This window comes from Epinephelus moara, chromosome 18 (assembly GCF_006386435.1).
Source record: "Epinephelus moara isolate mb chromosome 18, YSFRI_EMoa_1.0, whole genome shotgun sequence".
In the NCBI taxonomy this organism is placed as follows: domain Eukaryota; kingdom Metazoa; phylum Chordata; class Actinopteri; order Perciformes; family Serranidae; genus Epinephelus; species Epinephelus moara.
The window spans coordinates 5335212-5350300 of record NC_065523.1 but is presented as its reverse complement, the minus strand read 5'-3'; the positions used below and the strand labels follow the sequence as shown (position 1 = coordinate 5350300).

Here is a 15089-nt window from a genome sequence, read left to right as displayed (position 1 = left end):
GTTTCTACCGTTTTTTTTCCCCGTTAAAGGGTTTTTTTGGGGGAGTTTTTCCTTATCCGCTGTGAGGGTCATAAGGACAGAGGGATGTCGTATGCTGTAAAGCCCTGTGAGGCAAATTGTGATTTGTGATATTGGGCTTTATAAATAAAATTGATTGATTAATTGATTGATTGAAGTTTCAGGATAGTGTTTAGTGTACCCCCTCAGCATGGGCCTCCTACTGTCATGACATTGGTCTGATATTTTTAAGATGCTTTTCTGCTAATGATCTCATGGTATCTTCTTTCTCATGAAACAGCACTGGCCATTGATTCAAAAAATAACCATGCCATGTAAAAGTCCATTCAGACTTCCTGTAGGCTACTTACTGTTAAAGACAAACAAGACAAGACAAACAGCAGTCCCCATCAAGGCAGCAACTATAATTATTAATCATTATTATTGATACCAGTTCCAGTATATGGTGTACTGTTGTTCTGCATGTGGATTGATATGCTGGTGCTAATCAATCAACCATCACTAATGTTAGCTATCTTAGCTAAGTTACCTGCAGTTCATTAGCCACACATTCACCTAGCAATCAATGTGCACAACAACACACACACATACGCACGCACGCACGCACGCATGCACGCACGCACGCACGCACGCACATAAAAGTTCTGACTCTTGAATTTTGAACAAAGGTGCTCACAGACATATTCATGTCTTTATTGTGTTATATTTGCCCACGTGAAGTCTGAGTAAAGTGTCAATCATTTATGTTGCCCTGTATGTGTAATTTATGTAGGCAGTAGTAGCTTTCATTCATTGCATATTTGTATAGTACACAATAAAGCTACACTTGCTTATGATAAATAATACACAATAGGAAATGGATTTTCGGATTTTTGTTTTTGTTTTTTTGGTATATAAAAAATATACCAAATATATACCAGTATAAGTGATCTCTGCAGTGCACTTTTTCTGTTCCATTACCTAAGATAAGTCAATATTTGTTTGCGGTTACCTGTGACAGACATCCATTCACAGTTACAAGTTTGTCTGAAGAGTATGCTGAGTAATGATCTTAAGACGTCTTTTAGGTCATCATGCTGTGCAGAATTACCTCAAAGATGTCTTCTTTCCACCAGCATTTATTTTAGTACAGTATGTGAATGGTTTACTTTTGGCCTCTGCTTGTAGTTGTGTGAATGACACAGTGGTCCCTCTATAGGGTTTGACTGTGAAGGGTTATGAGGCTTCGTTAAAGAAGGATCAGCTTTGTCTGAATTCTGTCTTGTATTTGACAAACCACTGTTTAGGTTTTTACAAAAGTTCTGACTTCTTGTAGAGTGAAAGGCATATTAGAAGGGCCCAAACCTACAAATATGTCACAGATGAGGACATTTTTAAGAATGACTGATTATCTATTACTGACAATGGATAAGGGGATGACAGAAATATCGAAAAAGGTTTCAAAACCCTCAACGCTGGAGTCATGTAATGAACTGAACCCAGCATTGCTGTCAGCTTTACAACAACGACCTAATGCTAATACATGTGAGGCACAAACTGGAGCTATATGTCAATCTACATTAATACCTCATAGCCTTCCCTCTAACTGAGGAAACTCACAGGGAAAATTATTATTACTCATATCCCTGCATGCATTTCACATCAACCAGTGGCCAGTGAGGAGAATATGAGCCAAACCAAAACACAGTAGTTTTGTTCTTCAACCAATATAACTATTGTGCCACCAAATTAAATTCTGACATTATTTCAGGTGAGAAAATAACATTTTAGAATTTAAATATGTGGTCAAGTCATTAAATTATCGCCTTCTTGAAAATTTGTTTTAAAAGATGTGAGATCCCCTGAGCAAAACGTCTGGGGTTCTGATGTTTCTGTAGCATATGACATAATTCTGAGACTAACAGTTCATTCTTGACTTTGGACAAAACTGTCTCAACTCAAGGTTGTTCGAACTTTCAAACAAAATGTGTACCATTTTCCTGTAATTGCAAATATATAACAGCTTCTCGCCCATTGGCTCGAAAGTTGTCTTAAAAACTGTCAAGCTAACGGTCAACCCCTATGACTTAGGGGTGAAGATGCTGACCATTCATGGTTTGAGACAGGCTGAATGTTGATTCCATTGCTAATCTCTCTCTCTCTCCTCCATTCCCATTCCCCAATGCGCTACTATCAAAATAAATAAAGGCATAAAATTGCCTTAAAACACTTTTGAGCTCACATATAATTCTTACTGAAACTTTGGGCTGACAATAAAGTTAAGATTTGTGTTTTTATTGGGCAGTTAAAGTTGTACAATGGCAACGCTTCTGTGGACTTAGAGTATGGCATCTTATAAACACAGATCTCACCACACTACAGTGTTGAACAACCAAGTTCCAACTAACAAGAAAGCTAATTTTAATTTTGTGTTCTCTGTATTAAGAAAGTCCTACAACGAGGCATCATGATAAGAGCACATCAGATGCATGATGGGAGAAGAGTAATAACACCCTTAGTGTCATGCTAGGATCACTTCTGTCTGACCAGGGCATGTTTGGCTATTGAGCTATAACCATGGGTGTTTTTTTCACTGCCAAAATATAAAAATATTAATACATGCACGCACACACAGTGTTGACAACTTATAGATTTCTCACTAGACTTTCCAGACCCTTTTAGCATTTTAGCAACTTGCTGCTACTCAGAGTAAACTCAGGTAGCGGCACAGCCTCTCTCTCTCTCTTGTGAGCTCATCAGCTCTCCAAAGCTGTGGTCTCTCCAAAGCTGTGGTCTATGCACATCAAAACAGTCGGCCCAATTATTTTCTGTGCGCAACCCCTTCAGCAGTGGCTGAATTTGCAAGAGGGGACAAATAATTAGGAATTTGTGGTTGACAGTGTTTCACAAAGTTTATAAAGTTTAACCAACAAATCACAAACTCAGCAATTTTTTCAAGGAAGTCTGAGAGAAGAGTGTATTGTGATTACTGTACTGTGTAGACTGTGCCCGACACACATTAAATCAACTGTACAGTATACCAATTTGACCCAACGTTCTCTATCAAAAGTCACGTTCCATAACCTAACAGTGTGACTCCAACCGAACTAAAAAGATAAATGACTCATTCATTTTACTATAAATCTCTGTGTGCGAATGCACTTTCTTTAATAACAGTTAACTAACACATAGTGGTGGTTTTTCTACTTAAAGCTGGAGTGGGCAGTTTTATTTTGGTGTCATTTGGCAAAAATTCCATTACAAAAATCCAATAAAAGACCACCTCACTGAGAGAAGAGTGGGTAACTGCTCTGGCCTCAAGTACGCAATAACCCAAATCCAGCCAGGTTAACAGAATTAGGAAACTGTTTGTTACAAAGACTAACTGTGACAATGAGAGCAGCAAATAACTCTAACTGTGACATTGCCTGTTGTCATCTAGGTGCCGCAGTACTCCTAAAGGTGCCACCTTGGAAGCCATCATTACTTTACCTTATTTTGTGCACAAATAAGCTACTGAGCCATAAGCATGTTCTGATGTGTCACAGTTTTTCTCTGACTCAGTCTGGGAAGTCCATCTTGGTAGCTAGCATAACAATGAGGAAGTAGGTGGTATATGTAAGTGCCAGGCATGTAACAGATCACCCGGCAGGAGCAGATCATAGTCACGCTGTTTCCTGTGTGTTGCACAATCACTTTTGTTAGTGTGGTGTACGAAACAATGAAACCTAAATGGGTCATACTGCTTGGCTAGGACCCTGTAATTGTTTCTCATAGTTGTTTCAAGGTGTTTTAAAAGTGTGATATCTGTACACTGATATGTCATTGTTGCACATCCAACGTAGCCCAAGGGCCAACTGCCCAACTGCAGTGATTCAGTGAATGAATAAATAAATGATGGATGGATGGATGGATGGATGGATGGATGGATGGATGGATGGATGGATGGATGGATGGATGAGACAAACAGACGGAGGGTGAGACAGACAGATAGATCAAAATAGAGAGATATGGGAGAACTTGTTCTTGTTGAAGACGAGAGGTGACCTCAACAATCTGGGGGCCCACTCTAAGAGCTAATGTTGACCCCCCTTCTCACAAATCATGTGATTGGTTGCAGTTTGCTTTTGTGTAAAATCATCAGTAACAATACAGTGCTCCAATTATATGATTTAGAATAATATGAAGTCTCAGAAAGGGGCCATTCCACCAAACAAGTCGGCTACTTGTAATTTATTACTTGAATTACATGTTGCTGGTAATACTTTTCTACTTTTACTTAAGTCAGGTCTGGAAGTTAAGACTTCTACTTGGAACAGAGTATTTGTACAGACTGGTAAATGATCTGAGTACTTCCTCCACCACAGCTTGGGTCTTGAGGAGCTGCATTATTCATGGGCAAACTGAAACCTACACTGTTACAACTTAATTGCTAATTTCTCCTCTGCTGATCGTCAACACCTGCCTTTCTCTTTCCTTTCTTTTGTGAATAAAATGGACAGCCAAACTAAAAACTAAGCCTTGATTTGTATTTTGCAGAGTATTAACTTGTAAGATTCCACAACTATAACAAACTGTCACACTAAAGCCCCTTTCCCACTGCAAACAAAAACCCGACCAACACTAACACCTAACTTTTGTCTTAGGTGGGAAAGGTGACAATCCACATTTATTCCCAGGACAAATGACTCTGCACTAGTCATGGGTATTGATCAGTTCAAGCTACGACTGGCAGTAATGGAAATACAACACCTGGGTGGATGCACTAATTGTTGTCCCTTTTGCATCAGGATGAAACGATGCGCCTCCACAAAGTCCATCCATCTCTGTCCAAGCAGCCCTCGAACATCATTCCAAATTAGTCTGCACCAAATTTGAGAGTCTGAATAACAGGTATGAAAAACAATACAGTATCCATTTTCACTCGCCTCTATGCTCCTCATCATGTACACTGCTCTGATCTACTGATAATGGAAAGGGAGTGTAATGCCTATTTTAGTGGGTTTTCTTGAACTTAAAAAACACGTATATGCACAACGCTTGGTGGAAAAAGAGTCAAGTTACACATATTAAAATACCAAACACTTACTCATCCTATATTTACTGTATATCTATCTATCTATCTATCTATCTATTAGCAGTGTAATGGTTCACAAAATTCACGGTTCAGTAACATACAATATAGTGGTGTTGCGGTAATTTTGGCTTTTGTTTTTTGTACAAAGCAGGAATTACAGTCTGGCTGAAATAGGCTTATTTATATCTATCTAGCAAAATCAGTTTCTTCTTTCTCAACACATTCTACAGGTTAGGAAAATCTTGTTAAAAATATGTGAAAAGACTGTGTAGTACTTAATTGTGGTGTTGGTTCGTTAAACCACCATTAAATCACCATTTCTGTGTCTTACTATATAAAAACGACATTACTAACATTAGAGCGCATAGTGTCAGTGTCGTTTCTACTGCCCCACTGTGTGTAAGTGGCGAGTTCGCTATGTCCCACGAGCTCTCTTAGCTCTTTCAGTCTAATAAATACATAAATAAACATCTCTGTTGCATCTCTGGATGTCACAGTCATAAACACAAGCTAAACAGCCATCATTAACAAACCTTTCAGTCTTTCTGACGAAATCAGCTACCCTGCTCACTGCTGTGTGTGTGTGTGTGTGTGTGCGTTGTACTAATGTTACCTGCTGAACAAGAGGCTATGGCCATGCAGCTGCTCTAGTTCCCAGGTTTGGTGGACGTTTGTGCCATGGATGTGTGTTCTGCTGGTTTAGCTGCTAAAGAGAGTCTGTTGCTGTGCAGTGGCTCGTGCTTCGGCTCATGCTTTGGCTTGGCGATCGTGTATATTACTGTGCTTCGGTATGTTTTTATCCAAAACTCTCTCGCCATCGTCCTCATCATTCACAGTGAAACTGAAGTGGCTCCAAACATCAGATCTGAAGGTTATCCAACAATCTTCTATATCTGGTCTGGTAATGGCTTTACTAACCATCTTGTAGCAAGCTAGTTTAGCATAGCTGCCTCCCAGTGGGTGTTTCTCAAAGTCAAGGAAGGATCCTTGACTTTGAGAAACACCCAGCGTGTCTCACTGAAGCGTCGTGTTCTAATTTGGGGGTGTGAGGTGCAGACAACGTGTCCTGTGGGCTGCCTTGTTGATTGCAGTGGCACTGAGAACGTCATATTAAACACAGTTTAATGTAGTGTATTTTTTTATTTATTTTATTTTCCAAATGTTGTAGGTAACGTATTGTTCGATTCGTATTGCATACCAAACCAAGAGCTTGATACTGAATGGTTCAACATGAACATGGACATTATTATAATTATAAACACAATCACCAGATTAAGCATTTGCCTCAAGGGTCAGTTCAGCCAACTCACTACAAACATATTTCCACAAAAGAAGGCTGATTTTGGACAATTACATGATGGAACATTTTACAAATTCTACAATATCTGCAAATTGCAACTACAGTATGGTCAAGGTGAGGGAAACATAAAGGTTTTAGTTAAAATTAAAAAACACCCTACACACCCATCAATTATGTCTAGTATGCATATTGATCTTTGGCATTCAGTGTGTCAACTAATAACTAGCAAATAGCACATGTGATTGACTGGGTTACACGTGTGCATGTTTTACATGGAGTGGTGCAACTAAAAATATAATACACTGAATGCTCAAAATTCTGAGCAATCTTGAGATTTTAACCCAGCAACAGAGTCTCAGTGAAGTGTTGCAACAAGAAAATACTTGTCCTAAATATTGTAGTGTCATATAGTGTGGTGAGAAGAGGTTTGTTCAGCTTAAAAAATAAAGAAATAAAGATCATCCAGCATCCCTCCACCGAAACCTCAAGACTACAGTATATCCCCACGACATCTGTTTAAAAGCCAGACCTGGGACTAAGTCATTGTTTTGCATTTCACAATTAAGTACTTGCATTCAAGTTCCAAGTCAAGACTGACAAGCCCAAAGTCAAGTCCCAAGTCTTAAACTTTGAGTTTTGCTGAGAAACATTGACTATACAGTGACACAACTCAAAGAAGCTGCGAAGGAGCTTTTTAGCCCATTTTAGCAGTGCAGCATCAGTTGCCATGGTAATCTAGCCATGCTAAAAGAGAGCTCACCTCATACCCCTTTTTCCACCAAAATCTGTGCAAGTACATGCATATTTTAAACACCAGTAAACCCACTAAAAATAGACGATAGACACCTTTCCCATTGCCAGTAGACCAGAGCTGTGTACACAGCTTTTTTTTTTTTTTTGGTGTGTCACGTTCAATGCCACAGACAGGCCAGGTCACTGGCCAACGTGAACAGACAGCTCTTTTCAGCAGTGTCTAAAGTCTCTAACTAAGGGCTGGGTTTCGACGATTTTGGAGTGAAACCAGGTTGTAACTACAGGTACCATTTTAAACATTTCCCAAATCTGAACCAAGTTCAATTGTTGGTCATCAGCTCATGGTGGTTCAAGTTTTGTTGGAGCTAGAAGAAGTAAGTCACCTTCATCATGTCAATATGTGCCTGGTCCACCAATCCAGCGTGCTTTCGTTGCTTTCTGGCTATCAGTGCTTGTTTCTCTTTACCCTGTCAGAGTATGTCAGGACCTATGGATAATAACTGGTCCAACTGCAGTTTCACAGAGCACACCTGCTCTATGCACAACTCAACTCCAACTTTGTACTATTTCTAGTTTCAGAACTTGCTTCGTATCAACTACACTGGTCAACATTTTGAATCAACCACCCTTTTTGAGGAGCTCTGTCTGAGAAAAGAAATGATGGTGTCATATTGATGTCATCAGTCACAATGATGACTCTGTAGCATTTCACTGAGTCTGTTCTGTCCTTCTGTATTGTGGCATGGTTTGGGAACTTGAATCTGGTCAATACGTACAGGCTTGGCCAAAATGTCCAAGTAGCCAGAAAAAATATTGGAGTGAGTCAGCTGCAGGTCTCTGACCTCTACAAGCTCATTCCCACCAATCAGTCCAGTTCAGTTCAGTTCAGTTCATTCATATTAAAATGGTGATTTTTGCGTTTTCATTGTTAGATGTTGCAGATGGTACCAATACAACTGTTCCATATCATCTGGGTTTTTTGTCATCCCTTTGTTGAGCTAGCTAGCTCACTGATCTAATTTAACCCATTGTGCCGCTCAAAGACTACTGCTTGCAGCTCTATCGATCTATCGATCTATCGATCTATCTATCTATCTACAATTTCATAAAAGAAAAAAGAAACATTGACAAGAGATCAGTTTGTCTTCTCAAGGGCATATACATAGCAGAGGACAGCATTTGTATTTTAACGTGTATTCTTTTTTCTGAGGTGGAAAGTTGAATTACTCGCAAGGGCTCGTCCTGTGCTCTACAGAGTGGGCCCTCCAACCAACCTCTCTACAGGCCCCGAAACCCAATGGGGCCCAGTGCAACTGCACTGCCCGCACTGTCTATATATATGCCCCTGGTGGGGTGTCATACCTGTACACTCCAGCAGCACTGCACCCCAGCTCTGCTCTGAACACTCCAGCCTGTTCTTTATGTGCTGAAAATGTTGCACAGCCCCGTTCTGTGGATGATCAGCCAGGTGCAGACATTCCAGAGAGAGCTGGACAGAGCTGTAAAGCGGTTTTCACCATCTGATAACAATCTTGCCTACATAATAAAGCCCCGTTTCCACCGAGCAGTACGGTACTTTTCAGTTCAGTTTGGTATGCATTTTTTCCATTTCCACTGTGAAAAGTTGTGGATAGTATCAATAAAACTGTTCCCTACCATTTCCGTTATTGGTCACCTCTCTGTTGGGGTACCTAGCACACAGATATGGCACTAAAAGGTGGAGCTGTGAACACAGCAATCTGTTGATTGGTCAATAGCAGACAGTCACTCTTGCTCAGCGCTGAGTTGGCTGATTTAATGTAACCACTTTTCATACCATGGCAAATTTTACATTAGTAAACTATAACTATAAAAATAAAGGATGTTTGCTCCCTCTAGTAACAGCTGTGGACTGAGAAAAAAAACTCAATTCACTGGGCCAACTACCGGCAACTTTTAAGGTGGAACATTAACTTATATTGTAACTCAGTGCATGAATTGACAACATGAATCCATCATTAAATGTCAATAATTACACCTTAAATGTCAATATGACAACTTTGACCATTACTTTAGTTGTTGTCGTTTTTTTTTTTTTTTTTTTGTCTCTCTTGGGTGACACAGACTTTTAGTAATGAGTGGATCTTCAAACCTTTAAAAATAAATGTATTAATTCCGACCGGATTGTGTGAAGTGCATATGTTCTAATCCTCACAAAAAAAAAAAAAAGCATCGTAGAGCATTGTTCCTGTGGGCTAGGGTCTAGGTACCCTGTCGGAAGGGTTACTTTTGGTTCCAAAGATACCATACCAACAGTATTTGGTGGAAACGGGGCTTAAGAGTACCGTCTGTGGTGGAAATGTAGATCTACCGTTCAGGTTCATCTGTATGGGCTATGCACAGCTCTAAGGGTACTATACTTAAAGAGTTTTGTGGACATGTGGCTTACAATAGGAAGGCCTGCAACATGTTGAATGTCCTTTAAATCCCCTCCTGCAGAGGCAGTTTGAGCTCCTACCTTCAGGCCATTGATAAAGAGTTTCTGCTCACATGAAAAAATATACAAAGCCTCTATAATCATAATATAATTATATTGATAGAACTACAAGTGAAAAGAATACCATGCAACTATGTCAAGCAACCACTCACTGCCATCTGAAATAATCACTGGTAAATGTGATCATAATCATCAATAACCAAATTACCATTATTATTACTTCAGTTCTACTGCATTTCTGTGTGTGGTTTGTCCAAGTGGTGTTGCCATACCCCAGCAGAAACCGATGCCCGAGTGCTAAAGCTGAACAGTAAAGTGAGACTGGGGCAGCACACTCTACACTGTACTAACAGAAGAAAAAAGCTGACACAAGCTTTGAGCTGTCTCTGTAACTCTCCATCCGCTCTCGCCCAACATGGTATGTCACCAAAAATGTCATAACAATGTCACAAAAAAGACATTTACAAAAAATAGTAGTGTGTGCACTTTTCCCGTGCAGGTCATACTGGCTCCCTAAAATGGTACTCAGTCATCCAAACTATTCCAATCTAGGATTTTTGTTTCAGATTTATTTAAATTGGTCCTGCACTGTCCTCATTGAAATGGTCTAGCATTTGTTTGTCCTTGTGATTTGTCTGGATAGCTGCATAATGTGATTTTTTTCATGATAAACGTTTTTGTCTGGCTGCAACCAAATTTACTTCAGTCATGAAGTTTAACATGATCAGAGCCAGGGGCGTTTCAAGGACTTGAGTGTCTTGGGGGGATCCTCCTCTGGGAATGTTTTTGATTTGAAATAAAAATTATCTATCGTTTGATGTTAATACTTTTACAAAGAACAAATGATGTGCACCGCTTTTTTTTTATATCATATTACTTTTGAGGGCTTTAATACATGAATGAAATGACAGATGAATAGATATGGGGCTCTTTTTTTAACTATTATTATCATTATTATTATCATTGTTTTAATATATATATATATAGGCCTATGGCCTACATATTTACATCTGAAGCCTCAAAAGCGCAGATCTGACAGCACCACGGATCAGAGTTTGGGCTTGGACACTATAGGCCGGGATACTTAACTTGCGTTGCCACTTTTGTAAAATGACAGATGGACAAAGCCCTGCACAGGTCAGGTGTATGCAAGGGTGTTTCTTAGATTTAGGACATTCAGGGCTTAGCTCGGACCTTTGTCGGGGGTCCGGGAGACCCTTCCCTGGCACTTTTTTTTGTAAGCAAGCTCTATGTTGATGCTTTTCCAGTTTGAATTTACTTATTTTTATTGTGAATTAGAAAATAGTTGAGAGGCAATCAGCACCCTGTCGCAGGCCAGATTTGGCCCAGGGGCGGCTGGTTGAGTATGAGTGCTATAGGCCTACATGTAGGCCTTTTACAGATAGCCTGAGTTACAAAGAGTTTAAAAGATGTGGGCAATGACAGAGCTGGCTCTAACTATAAAACTGAGTTGCAGTAACCTATGACAAACGTAGCCCCCCCAGATCACCACCGTCACCAGTGGGTCAGTCACTACAAACATGCTGTGCAGCCAAATCCACAGGAAATCCCGGGATACATTATAATACAGAGATGACTTTTCCAGCCTTAAGCCACTTAAGGGTTAAGTGGTTAAATGAAGATTATTAACTATAAGCTAATCTTTCACCTTTCACATGTCATGGAGCACACAGACTAAAACAGCTGACAGAGCATCAGGGGTGGAACCAAGACAACCACAGCAAAACACAGAAAACCCCTGGTAAAAAAAAGGCTTCAAAGAAAGAAATCACATTGCTGCACAAATGAGAACGAAAGCGGTTGCGTCACCGGGATACGCTTACGTCATTGTGTTTGTTATAATACGCAGCTCGATGCGGCTGATCAGCTCCGTCTCCCAAAGGCCCCACCATGCACACAAAGAGCAGGAACACCCAGCGCCATCACCCACATCACCCCGGCCTCTCCGCAGTCTCCTCCGCCTCGTCTGAGCGGAGGAGACTGCAGTGTGGATGCTGCTGCCATAACCCAACACCCCATCATCCATCACAAGCACAGACACGCTACACACACATTCTGCACCCATGGAGGCATCCTCCTCGTCCGGCCTTTTTTTTCTCTCGCAGCATCCCTTACCTCTCAGATGAAAATCTACTCGGGCATTAATCCATGATCAGCGCGCTCTTATCGCTGCCTCTCGATCACGTTTCTCCCAACGTTGCGGCGCGGAGAGAGCGAAATAAATAATTATTTGAAGGCAGCCCTGCCCGTTATGTCCTATCGGAAGGCGAAAGATGCGCCTGCCGAGCCCATAGATACAAGAGGAGCAGCCCGGTCCAAAATCACAATGAGTCAAAGGTAGAGAGAAGCGATCCACAGCCTCCTGCAAAAGCGCTCAGATCAAATCAAAATATCCAATCTGTTGTGTTTTCGATCGCCTAGTCCTCCTCCACAACAGAGTGGCCCTCTCTCTGTCTCGTAATTTCTCCTCCACACACACACGCACACACGCGCAGAGCGGAGCGGAGCAGCTCTGTCTCATTTAAAGAGATAGGATAGGGCAGCTGGAGCAGTGCTGTGCACAGAGCCACTCTGTCTGCTTCTTATGTAACCTGAGCAGCAGCTTCTGATTGTTCTGCAGCCCTGACACACTCATGCTGGAAATGAACCACACTTAGCTGCTTTACCTGCATGCGTGTGTGTGTGTGTGTGTGTGTGTGTGTGTGTGTGTGTGTGTGTGTGTGGTGCAACTTAATGATTGGATGGCCGGTGGCATGCACAGACTCTGTTAGGGGTTAAGTGTAGCCTACTTAGGGCTCCTCTTCTCAGTGATGGGTAGGTTACTTTTGAAATGTAGGCCTAATGAGTTACAGATTACTAGTAATCCTGTTAAAATGAAGTAAACAATACAATTCTTTAGATTATGTCATCAAAGTAAGGTCACTAAATTTGATTACTTTTTGATTATTTCTAATCTTAAGTTGAAAAGTCGTAACAGTGCCAGACCTAGCACATTTGGTGCCATGATTATTATTATTATTATTATTATTATTACTATTATTATTGTATTTGTTGTATTTATTTTCACTGTATTTATTACAAACAAAAGCACAAGTTAATGAGAAATCAACACAAATAAATCCCTTAGCTAACAAAAAGTAATCAAAAATAAATAAATATGGTATTTGCAAATTTCTTGGCTACACATTTTGACAAAAAAACAACAACAAAAAACAACTGTCTCAATTAGATGCCTGGTCTGGTTGCCAAGCATTTCATTTTTATGCAGCTTCTTTGGACGTATAAAACCAGGTTGTTTTTTACCCACTGGAGCTAATGTTGGTTAGCTGCTTAGATTGTGCATACGATTACAAATATTTAAACTTTTGTCAGTATGGAGATGCAACAAAAATTGTTAGCTTGGTATGACACAATTTAATCGTTCAGTTTATTTTACTGAAATCATGAGCACTAAAGAATAATTCATTCAGATTTACAGCCTGGTAAACAAGAGAGACAAAAAAAGTGGTGACTGAAACTCAAATATTCACACTGGTTAAATAGACAGTTTGAATGTCCTATTTCCCATCTTTGCAGTGCAACAGTTTTGTGTGAAAGAAATTAAGAGCCTGTCCCATTTAGATGTCTGTCCCAAATATAGGCTGATTTAGTTAAGTGATTTAAGCAAATAATAGTCCGGGCTATTATTGAAGTTTTACAGTAAGTGCATGAGTGTTACACTCAAATTTGCCAAAAGAAAGCATTCCAGCATGCCGAAAAGATGCAAAGCAACAGAATGAATTTTCAATTCACATAAACTTTTGACTGAAAAGAATATATTTGTAGGTGGCTGAGCTGGCAGCTAGCAGCTAGCAGCTAATAGTGCTAACTCCATAAACAGCGCTAAACAACTGCAATGAGGTTGCAAACGTCCACACTGCTGCCATCCCAATATCAGTGGTAACCGCCATGTGAGCGCAATGCAGAGCGGCTGTGATGAGCTAGACAGTGGGATACAAACCTGGTCTCACTCCAAAATCTGTTAAAAGCTGCTCAGCTCTGTAATCACTGACTTGGTCTTCAGAACTTGGTTTTTGGAGTGTGTGTGTGTGTGTGTGTGTGTGTGTGTGTGTGGGGGGNTGGGTGTGTGTGTGTGGGTGGGTGTGTGCGGGTAGCTTGCTATGTTCTGTCTATTCTTGTATGCTGTTTTTATCTGTTTTGCTATTGTACTGTATTTTTTACTGTGACCTACCAAGGGACTACAGACGCGAATTAGCTTGAAGCTATAATCTGGTACGGTGCATCAAATGGTGACATTTATGTTTGAGCTGTACATTGTCCCTTTTAAATAAATAAAATAAAAGAAAAAAAATAAAAGAAAAAAAAAGTCCTCAAAATCTGGTGCTTGGGCAATGGGCAGTGACTTCAAACGTCAGACATCAACAAAAAAGTCATCCTTTCATGCGGCATGATGCACGGCAGTCGCTGTTATTATTTAAAGCAGCTGTGCGGAACTTTTCGTTTTCGTTGATTATAGCGCCCCTTTGGTCGAAGCGGTATGACACCCACAGCCTGGTGTCGTAAAATTCCGACTGCAGCCGGCAATTACAGCATGCATTTGTTTTGGAGAGCGAGAGGATTAACTAACGTCAGGTCAGCAAAATTACTCAGTAAATTCTCCTGTCGTGTTTCTGTTCTGATCTAATCTAATCTGTTGTGTATTTTGAGCTACTAAGGCTACCGTAGTAGTGTGAGCCTCAAGTTATTCTGGGTAATGTAGTAACCATTGTTGTGCTACTGGAAACAACGAGAAGCAGCCGTGTACGTTCGGTGTAAGGAGGAATAAACAGTTAACAAGTCATCTGCTGAGTCCGCATTATTATGTGAAAAGAATACTCCGACGATTTGGGAGTTATGCCCTTTCTCTATCATTTTCATATTGAGACAGCGGTTAGCATGGCACTTGTAGGGGGTCAGTACATCTTGCGCGGAGGGATACACCGGTGAGCAACAGCTGCAGCTGGCTCTGGGACAGGTACGCTAGGTCACTCGGTAAAAGCAAACAAAGAGACGACACGGACGATATTACTCACCCGACTGAAAGCTGTCCATCAGCTCCTGCAGGCCTGGGGCGTTTTTTCCAGTTCATCTTAGGAACATGAAAAAAAGTTTCAATCACGCCAGGATTAGTGATTGCTGCAAAGTTTTCACTCCTTGTGATGCACTCTCTGTGGCGGTTTTCCTCCTGATGATATATCTCCCCAACGATGGTAGCACCGAATCCCATTCTGTGCAGCAAAATGGGAGCGGAGGATTCAGCCTCTCTTCTCGCCTGCTCAGCATCCAACACATGGAGTTCCTCATCTGTATGCTTCGGCTCAAACAGGTATAGCTCTGGATCTGTGTCCGCTAGAGGAAACTCTTCAAAATTGTGTTCAAAGTCATCCATTGCAGCTACTATAGTCCGGAGATATCGCTAGGCTAAA

General features: G+C 40.7%; 1 protein-coding gene across 1 annotated transcript in view; it reads right to left on the bottom strand.

Moving 5' to 3' along the window:
• The window catches only part of fbxl16 (F-box and leucine-rich repeat protein 16), a 53397-nt gene extending 41285 nt beyond the window's left edge, over positions 1 to 12112 (bottom strand). Inside the window, exon 1 of the mRNA XM_050068716.1 lies at positions 11740 to 12112. The gene's annotated coding sequence lies outside the window, so the exon portion shown is untranslated. The remainder of the gene's footprint in view (positions 1 to 11739) is intronic.
• Between the last annotated feature and the right edge of the window lie 2977 nt (positions 12113 to 15089).